Consider the following 16,153-nt stretch of genomic DNA (forward strand, 5'->3'; position numbering starts at 1 on the left):
TCCCCACCCTGCCCCCCCCCCCCCCGGCCCCCCAACACCTTCCCTTCTCTCATCTTTGTGTCCGTCTCCCCCAGCCCCCCTCTCCCTCCCCCTCCTCCTCCCCCCTATAATTCGCTACGACTCAAGTAAAAGTCACCCCCCCCCCCCTCCCCCCTGGTAATTACCATAATGCACGACTACCGTCGCTCGTCCTGTGTACAGAACCACCCTACACAACCACCTGTGTACCCGGGTGTGGTGGTTACCTCCACCTGCCCGGCACCTGCCCCGTCCGCCGGCAGGGTGCCCATACCAACACCGCTGTGTGCCCCCGGGGGGTCATCGTGGGGCCTACACGGTGTACCGTACCTTGCAGTTCACAGGATAATAGCCTGATGGATCGTGAGTCCTCATACTGGTTCTTGCAGTACCTGAACACACACACACACCTCAAGAGGCTCCCTCTGCTCCTCACACCAAGTCCCTCACTTCCTCACAGCCGACAACGTGACTAGATTATACAAGGGCGGAGGCGGCCACACACAACATGACAAGGAAATTTGTAAAGAAGTAAATGCCAGTTTCCTTGATGTGTTGACTGAGCTTCCGGTGCCAGGAGAGCAAGTAATCCTAGATGACAGAATGACAAACATCACAAATATTATATTATATTACACACACATTATATATATATATATATATTATATATATATATATATATATATATATATATATATATATATATAAATATATATCTCCTGTCCCTCCCTTCATGTCAGACTCGGGGGCCTTGGCGTGCGCACAGCAACACAAATCGCTGTACCAGCGTTCCTGTCCTCTTCAGTGGGGTCTGACAACTTGGTGAAGGAAATCCTACCTGAGCACCTAGTTCAACAGACAAGGGTACATGATTCCAGCTTCACAGACTGCACAACCAAATGGGTCTCTCTCGCAGGACCAGCACCCCAACCACCGCCTTCTGAAGCCCATAAGCAATCCAGCTGGGATCGCCCCATTGCCGACCAAGAAGCTGCAACTTTGCTAGAAGCTGCGACAACACCACATGACACTGCCCGACTTAGAGCTGTAGCAGCTCCTCATGCAGGTGACTTCCTATTAGCAACCCCAATGTCAGCAACCGGCACCCGTCTCACACCGCAGGCCCTCCGAATTGCTGTAGCTCTCCGCCTCGCTGCCCCAATCCACACCGAATACAGGTGTATTTGCGGCGAGGCAGAGGCCGACAGGTACGGACGGCATGGCCTTCTGTGCCAAAGGACAGGAGGATGGCATGCAAGACACGGCGAGGTTAACGACATTATCTAGAGAAGCCTTACCACAGCCGGTTGTCCAGCAGAGAGAGAGCCCCGTTACCTAATGTCCCGCAACTCTGATGAGCCTGTCGGTCGCCCAGACGGAATTACGGTGAACCCCTGGAAGAATGGTAGACAGTTGGTGTGGGACTACACTTGCGTTTCAACTTTAGCCAATACCTATGTTGACTTCAGTGCTACACAAGCAGGAGGAGCTGCCAATCGCCGGGAAGCGGCCAAGTCACGTAAATACAGAGACCTTGAACACCACTACAATATTGTCCCCATTGCCTCAGAGACACTTGGTGCCTGGGGTAAAAGTGCTGCTAGTGTTTTGAAGGACACTGGGTCCAAGATAATTGAAACAACTAGAGACCCTAGAGTCGCCAGTTTTCTCTTTCAGCGCCTTAGTGTGGTGATCCAGAGAGGAAATGCTCACTGCATCCATGGTTCCTGCCCGCCATCTGAGGAGCTGGAGGAGCTATACAACTTGTGACAAGCAGCCTTGTACCCTGTATGTAACCAATGTTGTAACCCTTTTTGTGTAATGACATTTTAAAATAAAATTAGATACCTATACACACATACCAAAAGAATAGGGGTGGTAGGAGAAAATATCAAAGTGTTCAGTGAGGATCCACAAGGTTTGAGTACTCTTTATTTTCTTCTCCGAGGCTATGGGTCCCTAAACTTGCACCAGACGTGGTACCCCTTCAAGGTTTAAAAAATTAATATAATATTATATATAATATTATAATATATATATATATATATATATATATATATATATATATATATATATATATATATATATATATATATATATATATATATATATTGGTGTATACTGGCAGCAGGTTTTCTTTCAAACATGTTTCATTGAATATGACCGCATATTCTGTATTTATTATTTTCTGGTTTAGGGCTTCTATCCCTCTAACTATTTTCTTAGCATCAGGGCTTAATTGGAATAGGAGTTCTCCAAAACTCATTTTCGTACTTTTAAGGTGAAGAAAAGAAGTGATTTACTATAGAGTGTATTACACTTATTTGTATAATTTGCACGACGTTTCGAACCTCCATGGTTCATTCTCAAGTGAACAGATCTTACAATACTAGTTGATTTTATACCCGCATTAGGTCAGGTTATAATACAATGAAGGTGAAAAACATGGGGGGATACATAAGGGATAAACATAGGGGCTGCAGAAGGCTTATTGGCCCATACGAGGCATCTCCTATCTAAACACAAAGATTAATCCAGTGTAATTGGCCTGTTATGTTGGACATTGTCTTCTGTGTTGGCATCGATATGTTCTTGTCTTGTCCTTACTCTCATGGTGGGTAGAGTAGATAGTTCCGTGATTTGGGTGTTCATGGTAGGTCGCTCTATTCTTATGTGAATTGCCTCAAGAATTTGTAATCTTCTTGAATCTTGGGTTTTGTCTATTATGCAAGTATTCTTGTTCAACATTTCTCTTGTTAGAGTAATGTCATGGGCTTGTCTCATGTGATTCCTAGGGGCACCAGATTGAAGATGGCATGTCAAACGCCTCGTCAGCTTGGTCGACGTCATACCTATGTACTTACATTGAAGGTTACATCCTTCGTGGGGGCAAGTGTACATGTATACAACGCTTGACTGCTGTAGAGGGTTCTCCGTCGGCTTCGGGCTGTTTTTGATAAGGAGTTCGGAAGTCTTCTTGGTTTTGTAGAATATTACAATCTTACAATTTTTGTAGAATAATACAATCTTAACCCCACGACTCAAAGAAGCAGCGAAACAACTAAAAAATCTGAAAGACGTAACAATAAGAAAAGCCGACAAAACAGCAGCATATGTATTGATTCCTACCCATGAATACATGAACAAAATTAGCGACATCCTAAGTGACGACTCCAAATTTCAACGAATCACGAGGAACCCCGTAGAAGACCTTAAGCGGAAAGTAAACAAAACAATTACAGCAATCAACGCAAAGAAAGGTAGTGTGCATTTCAATAAACTTCAAGGCGACTATGGCTTAGGATATGCCTACGGCAATGTTAAGACGCATAAACCAGGTAACCCACTACGCCCTATAATCAGCCAAATACCAACCCCAACTTATCACCTGGCAAAGAAACTCAATGAACTCCTAACTCCATACACTCCAAGTAAGTTTAGTCTACAATCATTAGCAGATTTCCTAGAATTGATCAAATCTACCCAGCCCGATGGAATTATCGCTTCCCTGGACGTTGAATCCCTTTTTACCAACGTCCCAGTCGACACAACCATAGGAATGATACTGGACAGAGTATACAGAGACGAGAGCACCCCCAAATTAGACATACCTGAGCCACACTTGAAAAGTCTTCTCGAAGCATGTACAAAGGAAGCCCCTTTCATCAGTCCACAAGGAGACATGTATTTACAAATAGACGGAGTAGCAATGGGCTCCCCCTTAGGAGTTTTATTTGCCAATTTTTATATGGGAACCATCGAAGATAGGGTCTTCAGTAGCAGACAAAAACCAACTGTATACTGCCGTTATGTAGATGACATATTCGTAATAGTAAAAGACTCAGATGAACTAATTGACCTAAAAAGACACCTAGAGAGAGAGTCAGTACTCCGATTTACACATGAAAATAGTGAAAATAACAGTCTGCCATTCTTGGATGTACTAATAACAAAAACAGGAACCTCTTTAAGCACCAACGTATATACCAAGCCCACCAACATAGGATTATGCCTGAACGGTAGAAGTGAGTGCCCCCAAAGATACAAAGCCAGTGTTCTCAATGCTTATATTCGTCGAGCGCTTACCCACTGCTCTGAATGGAGCAACGTGAGTAGAGAGTTTGAAAGAGTAACTCAGGTATTGGTGAACAACGGATATAGCAACGCGGAAATAAACGCTGCTATAAGAAGACACTTGGACCGTTGGTATAATTCAGAACCTAGAACAGAAACCACAACACCCCCAATAAAATTATATTACAAATCAACCATGCACAGTGAACATATAAAAGAGGAAAGAATAATGAAAGAAATAATCCGTAAAGGAGTAAAAAGCACTACTCCTAACCAAAACATAAACCTGATAATATTCTACAAAACCAAGAAGACTTCCGAACTCCTTATCAAAAACAGCCCGAAGCCGACGGAGAACCCTCTACAGCAGTCAAGCGTTGTATACATGTACACTTGCCCCCACGAAGGATGTAACCTTCAATGTAAGTACATAGGTATGACGTCGACCAAGCTGACGAGGCGTTTGACATGCCATCTTCAATCTGGTGCCCCTAGGAATCACATGAGACAAGCCCATGACATTACTCTAACAAGAGAAATGTTGAACAAGAATACTTGCATAATAGACAAAACCCAAGATTCAAGAAGATTACAAATTCTTGAGGCAATTCACATAAGAATAGAGCGACCTACCATGAACACCCAAATCACGGAACTATTTACTCTACCCACCATGAGAGTAAGGACAAGACAAGAACATATCGATGCCAACACAGAAGACAATGTCCAACATAACAGGCCAATTACACTGGATTAATCTTTGTGTTTAGATAGGAGATGCCTCGTATGGGCCAATAAGCCTTCTGCAGCCCCTATGTTTATCCCTTATGTATCCCCCCATGTTTTTCACCTTCATTGTATTATCACCTGACCTAATGCGGGTATAAAATCAACTAGTATTGTAAGATCTGTTCACTTGAGAATGAACCATGGAGGTTCGAAACGTCGTGCAAATTATACAAATAAGTGTAATACACTCTATAGTAAATCACTTCTTTTCTTCACCTTAAAAGTACGAAAATGAGTTTTGGAGAACTCCTATTCCAATTAAGCCCTGATGCTAAGAAAATAGTTAGAGGGATAGAAGCCCTAAACCAGAAAATAATAAATACAGAATATGCGGTCATATTCAATGAAACATATATATATATATATATATATATATATATATATATATATATATATATATATATATATATATATATAATCTAAGAACTCTTTGACCCGGCCAGGATTCGAACCCATGCCGTCCAGGATCACCCCTAAACATACACAGTACCGTGACCACCGCACCAATGAACTTGTGCACCAGGTGACTGAAGGTCGAGAGGCGGGGCCCAAGAGTCGGAGTTCCTCCCGGAAGTACAAGAAGCGAGAGCACTCACCAGCAAACACGACCCGACTCCAGGATGAATGTGACAGTCACTGGTTCGAGACCCACACACACTGCCATCATGACCGTGGGAAGACCGCCTTTCCACCCCCCGAACCCCCTTCCCAAACATTGCCCCTTCCCCCCCCCCCCATTCCACTACCTACTGCCACAATAGGTGTATTAAGAACCCATCTCCCCCCCCTTCACCACCCGCGAACTCCCGCCCTAGAGAGGGTGGTGCTCCCCGCCCGCCAGGACGGAGGTGGGTGATACAGAGGGCGGGACACCGGGTGGAGGAGGGAACGCGCAGCCACTCCCACTCTTTGCCAGAACTATTTCCCATGGCAAGAGCAGGAGAGTCAACACGGTGAGGGCCAGGAACACGGCAGTAGGAAGCTGCAGATGATGAAGGCCCTCAGTCCCCTTCTGGCTAAAGGTACACCAATGTTCGTAAACTAAGTCTCCCAACAATCATCATGACTAAGTCTCCCAACAATCATCACGACTAAGCCTCCCAACAATCATCATGACTAAGCCTCTCAACAATCATCATGACTAAGTCTCCCAACAATCATCATGACTAAGTCTCCCAACAATCATCATGACTAAGTCTCCCAACAATCATCATGACTACGTCTCCCAACAATCATCATGACTAAGTCTCCCAACAATCATCATGACTAAGTCTCCCAACAATCATCATGACTAAGCTTCTCAACAATCATCATGACTAAGCCTTCCAACAATCATCATGACAGTCTCCCAACAATCATCATGACTAAGTCTCTCAACAATCATCACGACTAAGCCTCCCAAAAATCATCATGACTAAGCCTCCCAACAATCCCCCCCCCCCCATGCCTTCTCCCGTCTTGGACCTAAAGTCTTAGAGGACCTTCCCTCCCCTACTGAGCCTCCACACCCTGGAGCAATCTCTGTGAAACTGGAAAAATAAACTTAATACTGTATATTATATATACATATACATTATAAGTATATTTGGGGGAGCAGGTTTTCTTTAGCTCACATGGTAATCAACACAACAGCATCATTACATGTATTAAATATGGCAGAAAAGGTTTGATCAATTAATCTAGCAAGAATATTTTCTATATTTATGTTCCTTTACCACTCGGGAAGCTGAATAATTCATCCTCCAAATATTATTGCACATTTTCAATAGGCCTGACGCATATTGTTAAAAGATGTGTTCCGGTAAAGTACACCTCAGCATCCTCGGAGGTACAGTGAATGTAATGGGCAAAACTACCGGTATACATTACATGCTGGTATGTGGAGGAGTGAAGGGGCTGCCGTGTCGAGGGCTGTGGAATCTGCCCTTCATTCTCCATGGTTGGCTGAGGCAGAAGGTCCTACTTGTTTCTTGGGGTTGTAGATGTAGAACGTAACTAGGTGTAATCTGGCTGTTAAAATTGGATGAGAGTGCTGAAAGTTAAGTGCTTTGGCTATGTCTAATCTGTTGGTGCTGAAGATAAGTTCCCACAGCCTGTAAAGTGCCCCTGATGACGCGCGTCTCAAATAGCCTCTGACAACTAAGTCCAGCTCTCGAGCTGCTGGCCTGCACGTGTGGCCTAGCCTCTACACCCGGCGGAACTGCTGCTACTAACAGAAGGGGCGATAGAGGGCCTCTGGCGCCTTAAAACCAGTTGCTTCGGGCAGATGGAACTCGTTAGCCTGGAAAGGCAGCTCATCTAGGGGAAGGAAAACCCCAATTCAAACCTCTGTTGTCTTGTGGCTAAACCCACTCATGGGAAAGGCTTCGGGAGTCAACCCCGAGGAAAAATCCGGAGTCGGAGTCCCTAAGGCAGTTTGCAGCTGTTTACAGCTACATTCCGGCAACTCCTGCGACGACATTGGTGCCAAGCGTATCGGCGCCCGCCCTTCCCTTGGACCACATCGGTGGCGTGGAGAGGGTGGATCTGCTGCATGGGCAACAGCTGGTCCTCCATAACTACTGCCCAGGCCTGTGCCCTGGAGAGGACACTCCAGCGTCGCCTTGGCGTCGGCTCAACACGGGGAGTGACAGTTACCGGTGACAAGTCTACCACTCAACAGCCGTAAGGTGAGGCGCCAGGGGTTGATTTTTCGCAACAGCTTCGGTGTTTATCAGCGCTCGCTGCGGCCGGGTCTGCCGTTCTCGGGTTGGACGTCACAGACACAGCAGACGCTGCATCCCGCTAGACACTGAGGGCACAACTCCATAACCCCACGGGATGAAGGAAGGAATTATCAAGGGAAAGCGCCAAGCCATTACGACTATATAGCACTGGGAAGGGGTCAGGATAAGGATTTGGTGATGGGACGGGGGAATGGTGCCGCAACCACTTGGACGGTCGGGGATTGAACGCCGATCTGCATGAAGCGAGACCGTCGCTCTACCGTCCAGCCCAAGTGGTTGGGTCCCCACGGGATGAACGGATGCCTACACATTATTACTAGTGCCGGATGCCTACACATTATTAATAGTGCCTTGTAGATTGTGCCTCGTCGGTGACTTGGGAGATGGTGTCGTCTTATCTACACACTGAGGTTGTTGGGGCTGACAGTCCCAACGTGGACATGTGAAGACGTAGACAACATTCGCCTACTTCAAAGTATTCTGTCTGTAGCAAGAGCGAGAGAGAACTACCACATCTACCAGTACTATTGACGCTACGACATAAGTTACTATTGTAACTACCACCAGGGACACCACTCTACCACTACATTGGAACCACTTGTTCTTCAAGAACAAGTTAGATAAGTTATTGCAAGAAGTACCGGACCAACCAGGCTGTAGTGGATATGTGAGCCTGCGGGCAGCTGCAAGCAACAGCCTGTTGGACCAAGCTACCAAAAGTCGAGCCTGGGCTCAGGCCGAGCAGTTGAAGAACTCCCGAAACCCTCTGCAGGTAAGCCCCAGGTAAACTACCATTCACAGTTTGAGGAGACAGCATCGCCTAACGTATGAAACAAAAATGCTAAAAAAAAACGAGAGTTTACAGCTCCCACGAAACTTATATTCGCTATCGTCAATTTCCATCACTTGACATTTGTCCACGTTAACTCCATTAGCCATCTTCCACTCCCTTCACTTAGATTTAAGTACACGTTGGTCGGAGGGTGTCGGTGGCCCTCGGGTTAACCTTGTCATGTGTTGCACCACAACCAACCATGTGTATGCTGCATGACCGTATTCTTAGGTATTCCTTCTGGGGTATAACTTTATATACACACTACACAGCCTAACACACATGACTGGAGTCATGGTCACACCAGCAGCAGTCTACACTACAACTCTCCCCTGGCTGGTGAGTGCACGCCTCCCCTGGCTGGTGAGTGCACGCCTCCCCTGGCTGGTGAGTGCACGCCTCCCCTGGCGGGTGAGTGCACGACAACTGGCGCTACACTACTGTGTAGTCACCAGGTATACTACACAGGGCGAGGAAGTAGAACAGTCGTAGCACGTAAACAATACTTCACCAACAGTGTTAAACACCCGTGACCCCACATCTGGTCCCCTGTGACCCCACATCTGGTCCCCAGTGACCCCACATCTGGTCCCCTGTGACCCCACATCTGGTCCCCAGTGACCCCACATCTGGTCCCCAGTGACCCCACATCTGGTCCCCAGTGACCCCACACCTGGTCCCCAGTGACCCCACACCTGGTCCCCAGTGACCCCACATCTGGTCCCCTGTGACCCCACATCTGGTCCCCAGTGACCCCACATCCGGTCCTCAGTGACCCCACATCTGGTCCCCAGTGACCCCACATCCGGTCCCCAGTGACCCCACATCTGGTCCCCAGTGACCCCACATCCGGTCCCCAGTGACCCCACATCTGGTCCCCAGTGACCCCACATCCGGTCCCCAGTGACCCCACATCTGGTCCCCAGTGACCCCACATCTGGTCCCCAGTGACCCCACATCTGGTCCCCAGTGACCCCACATCTGGTCCCCAGTGTCCCCACATCTGGTCCCCAGTGACCCCCGCCCCCCCCCCCCAGACTACAGCTCCTGGTCCTGTTGTGGCAGTACTTACAGTAACGACAAGGACCACAGTATATACACCGACGGACAACAAAATTAGAAAGTAGAAATCGGCACTATTGACTTGGACAAACCGGAAACTATTTTTTACTTGTGTTGCAAAGACAAACTAACCTATTCTAACCTTCGTAGGCGTAATACACGATATCTGAGGCCTAATATAAGAACATAAGAATAAAGGTAACTGCAGAAGGCCTATTGGGCTATGCGAGGCAGCTCCTATTGATAACCAGCCAATCCCCACTCAGGTAAGTACATAGTACACCTGTGTGTGCTAAACTAGGGCGAGGAATGTTTAAGTTTGTGATTTAGCTTCATTTATGTTAAAAGAATTCCTCACTAGTCAGTATACTACTATCTAAGAGGTAAGAACGTGCGAACTGTGACTACTGACGGCCGGCACAACACACACTCTCTAAACAGGAAGATGGCTGGGATTTGCTGATGCTACAAATTACGAGAAAGATTAAGGCAAAGACGGACAGCATGAAACTACAAGATGACCTGGACCAACTGAAGGAATGGTCCAACAAATGGCCATTAGAGTTTAAGTCGACCAACTGCAAAGTAATAAAAATATGCATAGGGAGGCCAAATACAAGGTAAAGTTTAGTTGGAGAAAGCTTTCATGAACATTTTGGGGATTGACATCACGTCAGACCTGTCCCTTGAAGCCCACATCAAGAGAATAACATCAGCGGCATATGCCAGTTTGGCCAACATAATAACGGCCTTTAGAAACTTGTATAAGGAATCATTTGGAACCTTGTATACCACATATGTCAGACCAGTCTTGGAGTATGCAGCTCCAGCATGGAGTCTCCTTATCTATCCAAGTACACGACTAAAGTGAAGAAGTTTCAAAGATGCACCAGACTAGTGGCCGAGCTGAGAATTATTAGCTACGAGGAAACATTACTGGAATTAAACCTGACGACATGAAACTTAGGGGAGACATGATCACCACACACACAATTCTCAGGGGAATTGATAGGGTGGATAAAGACATTATTCAACACGGGTGGTACTCACACAAGGGAACACGGGTGGAATCTGAGTATACAGATGAACCACAGACACATTAGACCGTGTTCAGTGTCAGAGTAGTTAACACATTGAATGCATTAGGCAGTGATGTGGTGGAGGCTGACTCCATACACAGTTTTTAGTGTAGATATGATACAGCCCAATAGGCTCAGAAACCTGTACATTAGTTGATTGACAGTTGAGAGTCTGAACCAAAGAGCCCAAGTTCAACCCCGCAAGCACAACTAGGTGAGTGTACACACACACATAATACACCATACCTCACTACACTCCTCAAACACACCAGTCACGTTGACCCGTACAGCAGTAGGCTTAACGAGCTAGTTTACAATGACGAGGATTTGTGGGGAACCTTGGAGCCTGGGCCCCGCCGAGGCACCAACACACACGCTGCCTGCACCTGGCGACCACTCCAGAGTCCTCACTATGACACTACACATCAACACACCAGAGTCAGGGCACTACACAGCACCACGAACCCCGTCCATCACATCACCTGATCATCCACCAGCTCCTCCAACCTCTCAACCATCGGCCCTGTGGTGGTGGTCCCTCCCACAGCTGGTGGTCCACGACCCACTCCCACAGCTGGTGGTCCACGACCCACTCCCACAGCTGGTGGTCCAAGAGCCACTCCCACAGCTGGTGGTCCAAGAGCCACTCCCACAGCTGGTGGTCCAAGAGCCACTCCCACAGCTGGTGGTCCAAGAGCCACTCCCACAGCTGGTGGTCCAAGAGCCACTCCCACAGCTGGTGGTCCAAGAGCCACTCCCACAGCTGGTGGTCCAAGACCCACTCCCACAGCTGGTGGTCCAAGAGCCACTCCCACAGCTGGTGGTCCAAGAGCCACTCCCACAGCTGGTGGTCCAAGAGCCACTCCCACAGCTGGTGGTCCAAGAGCCACTCCCACAGCTGGTGGTCCAAGACCCACTCCCACAGCTGGTGGTCCAAGACCCACTCCCACAGCTGGTGGTCCAAGACCCACTCCCACAGCTGGTGGTCCAAGAGCCACTCCCACAGCTGGTGGTCCAAGAGCCACTCCCACAGCTGGTGGTCGAAGACCCACTCCCACAGCTGGTGGTCCAAGACCCACTCCCACAGCTGGTGGCCCAAGACCCACTCCCACAGCTGGTGGTCCAAGACCCACTCCCACAGGTGGTGGTACACGTATTTACACGTTGTTTCAAAATACTCAACGCAGCGGCCAACCCACATTCTAATGATTGTCATATTGTGACGCAAGAAGTGAATTGGTAATTTGTAGGGGGTCTGGGGGGTCTGGGGCGGAAAAGGGTGGGGGGGGGGTGAAGCTCCCCAAAACAGCGAGTTCACCTCCTGTCCTGGTTAACGTGCGCACGCACGCACGCACGCACGCACGCACGCACGCACGGTCACATTAATGTGGATCAACAGGAAAATGATAACAATAATGTTGAACTAAAAATGTCGCACAAAACAGACTCACTCTCCCCTCACACACCCAGCCCGTGACCCAGGGGTCACACACCAGGGGTCACACACCAGGGGTCACAACAGGGGTCACACACCAGGGGTCACACCACCAGGGGTCACACCACTAGGGGTCACACTAGGGGTCACACACCAGGGAGTCACACACCAGGGGTTACACCAGGGGGTCACACACCAGGGGGTTACACCAGGGGTCACACACTAGGGGTCACACACCAGGGGTCACACCAGGGGTCACACACCAGGGGTTACACCAGGGGTCACAATAGGGGTCACACACCAGGGGTCACACACCAGAGGTCACACACCAGGGGTCACACACCAGGGGGTCACACACCAGGGGTCACACACCAGAGGTCACACACCAAGGGTCACACACCAAGGGTCACACACAAGGGGTCACACACCAGAGGTCACACACCAGGGGTCACACCACTAGGGGGTCACACTAGGGGTCACAATATCCCCCAGCTACAATGGAGGAATGTACAAAAGCTGTTCTTGTGTACCCTCTCTCTATACCCCCCCTCCCCCCCCCCACACCCCCCCCCCCCCACACCCCCCCCCCAAAAAAAAAAGGTTCCCCTCCAGTGTTCGTGGTGGTCAGACGGCCGGACACAATGCCAAGGACTAACCATAACCATTTCGTAGGCCTAAATCATCAGTCCTTGGACGTAATACAGTACGTATATGTACTATCCTCGGCCCAAATCTTAGGCCTAGGTGGTGGATATCCTTTCGGGCCGTCCATTCAACTATTAGTATACAACGGCTTGTCTCTGGGCACCTGGGCCGGGGGGGGGGGGGAGTAGGGTTACTTTGCATTGGTTTTTGTGCATGTGACGTCACTGATACCTGGTTGATGGGGTTCTGGGAGTTGTTCTACTCCCCAAGCTCGGCCCGAGGCCAGGCTTGACTTGTGAGAGTTTGGTCCACCAGGCTGTTGCTTGGAGCTGCCCGCAGGCCCACATACCCACCACAGCCCGGTTGGTCCGGCACTTCTTGGAGGAAACTATCCAGTTTCCTCTTGAAGATGTCCACGGTTGTTCCGGCAATATTTCTTATGCTCGCTGGGAGGACGTTGAACAACCGTGGACCTCTGATGTTTATACAGTGTTCTCTGATTGTGCCTATGGCACCTCTGCTCTTCACTGGTTCTATTCTGCATTTTCTTCCATATCGTTCACTTTAGTATGTTATTATTTTACTGTGCAGATTTGGTACCTGGCCCTCCAGTATTTTCCACGTGTATATTATTTGATATCTCTCCCGTTCTCTTTCTAGTGAGTACATTTGGAGAGCTTTGAGACGATCCCAATAATTTAGGTGCTTTATTGCGTCTATGCGTGCCGTATATGTTCTCTGTATTCCCTCTATTTCAGCAATCTCTCCTGCTCTGAAGGGGAAAGTGAGTACTGAGCAGTACTCGAGACGGGACAACACAAGTGACTTGAAGAGTACAACCATTGTGATGGGATCCCTGGATTTGAAAGTTCTCGTAATCCATCCTATCATTTTTCTGGCTGACGCAATATTTGCTTGGTTATGCTCCCTAAAATTTAGGTCGTCAGACATCATTATTCCGAAATCCTTTACATGTTGCTTTCCTACTATGGGCAAAGTTGATTGCATTTTGTACCCTGTATTATGTTTAAGGTTCTCATTTTTACCGTACCTGAGTACCTGGAATTTTTGCTGTTAAACATCATATTATTTTCTGCTGTCCAGTCGAAAACTTTATTAATATCTGCTTGAAGTTTTTCAATGTCTTCAGCAGAGGTAATTTTCATGCTCATTTTTGTGTCATCTGCAAAGGATGATACGAAGCTGTGACTTGTATTTGAGTCTATGTCTGATATGAGAATAAGGAAAAGCAGTGGTACAAGAACTGTACCTTGAGGTACAGAGCTTTTAACTGCGCTTGTACTCGATTTGATATGGTTGGCTGTTACTGTTTGTGTTCTGTTCGACAGAAAACTGAGTATCCAGCGTCCTACTTTACCAGTTATTCCCATTGACCTCATTTTGTGTGATATCACTCCATGGTCACATTTATCGAATGCCTTTGCTAAGTCCGTATATACCACATCTGCATTTTGTTTTTCTTCTAATGCCTCAGTGACTTTGTCGTTGTGTTCAAGTAGCTGTGAGAGGCACGAACTTCCATCTCTAAAACCATGTTGGCCTGGATTGTGAAGGTCATTGGTCTCCATGAAACTAGTGACCTGACTCCTGATCACTCTCTCAAATACTTGTATTATGTGGGACGTTAGTGCAACTGGTCTATAATTCTTTGCCAATGCTTTGCTCCCTCCCTTGTGTAGAGGAGCTATGTCTGCTGCTTTAAGTGCATCTGGTATCTCCCCCGTGTCTAAGCTCTTCCTCCACACTATACTGAGTGCCTGTGCTACTGGCACTGCATTTCTTTATAAATATTGAATTCCATGAGTCTGGACCAGGGGCTGAGAGCATGGGCATGTTGTCAATTCCTCTTTAAAAATCTGCCATGCTCGTACTGATATCAGTTATATTTACAGGGGTTTGGATATCACGCATAAAGAAGTTGTCCGGATCTTCCACTTTCATGCTGTATATCTGGATGCTAAACATGTCCTCATACTGCTTTTTTAGGATTTCACTAATTTCTTTGTCATCCTCAGTGTATGAACCTTTAATAGTACGAATAGGACCATTACTGGCAGTGGTTTTTGCTTTTGATTTAGCATATATGAAGAAATATATATTTTTTGTTTTATTTAATTGCTTTCTGTTCTAGTTGCTTTTCTTTAATCTCCCAGTTTAAATTATTCCTTCTTTGCATGGAAAGTCGTGTCTGCTTCAGCATTTCCGTTAACTTTTTTCTCATCTTGTAATGTCGTCTGCGTTCTCTTTCTACGTTGGACCTCTTTCTGGCTTTCCTCAAAGGAACATGTTTCAGACAGACTTCATAGGTTTCAGAAGTCAGTTTTTCTATTCTTTGTGTAGGATTTTTATTACTTAGAACATTTTCCCATTGAATGTTTATAAGTTCCCTGTTTATTTTCTCCCAGTCTATCCTTGTATTATTAAAATTTAATTTATTGAATAGCTCTTCTAGCTTGTTGTTTCTCTTGGGCCTACTACCGTTATTAATGTTAGTTTGCACTTCAGTGAGCTTGTGGTCCGAGTACGTAGTATCGGGGACAGTAATGTCTCTGATTAGCTCATCATTGTACGTGAATATCAGGTCCAGCGTGTTCTCGTTCCAAGTCGAAGTCGGTTCTGTAATCTGCTGACTGAGCGAGAATTTGTCACAGAATCTTCAGTTCTCTGGCCTGTGGTTGGTTATTTCCAGGTTGATTTCCTGCTATAATGTTACTGTTTACTATTCTCCATTATAAACTGGGTAGATTGAAGTCTCCAAGGAAGATAATATCTGGTACTGGGTTTGCTAGGTTATCAAGGACATTCTCTATTTTGTGGATCTGTTCAGTGAATTCCTCAACTGTTGCATCTGGCGGTTTGTATATTAGAATAATAATTAGATTTATATTCTCTACCTTGATTCCAAGTACCTCTACCACCTCATTTGTCAAGTTCAGGAGCTCTATGCATGCCAGCTCCTCTTTAATATACAGACCTACTCCTCCACTTGACCTAATTACTCTGTCCCATCTATATAGATTATAATTTGGGATCCAGATTTCAATATCCATGTGGTCTTTTGTGTGGGCCATTTATGAACTTAACTTTATTTCCTGACTTTGACTTTAGGCCTTGTATGTTTTGAAATATGAATGATTTAACATATTGCGTGTCACTTCTTGTGGGCTTTGGAAGTCCCCCCCCCCCTCTCCACCCAGGTCCAGGGTGTGTTGTTTTGGTAGTGGTTCGTCCAGTGTTGGTAGTAGGACGGGTGTTGTGTGGTGTTGCACCTGTGTGCTTGTTGATGACTTGTATTCCAGTCTTGTGGGTATCTCCCCTCCCCTGGGGAGCCGGTGGCTGGACGCGTGATCCTGTGGTCCCAGGTTCAATCCCAGGCGCCGGCAAGAAACAATGGAAACAATGGCAGAGTTTCTTTCAGCCTGTTGCCTAGCAGTAAATAGGTACATGGGAGTTAGTCAGCTGTCACGGGCTG

General features: G+C 47.0%; 1 protein-coding gene across 1 annotated transcript in view; it reads right to left on the minus strand.

The window, feature by feature from the left end:
* Positions 1-16,153, minus strand: part of FucT6 (alpha-(1,6)-fucosyltransferase 8) — a 209,462-nt gene that overhangs the window by 112,925 nt on the left and 80,384 nt on the right. The gene's annotated exons all lie outside the window — the stretch shown is intronic.

Source organism: Procambarus clarkii, chromosome 44 (genome assembly GCF_040958095.1).
Source record: "Procambarus clarkii isolate CNS0578487 chromosome 44, FALCON_Pclarkii_2.0, whole genome shotgun sequence".
In the NCBI taxonomy this organism is placed as follows: domain Eukaryota; kingdom Metazoa; phylum Arthropoda; class Malacostraca; order Decapoda; family Cambaridae; genus Procambarus; species Procambarus clarkii.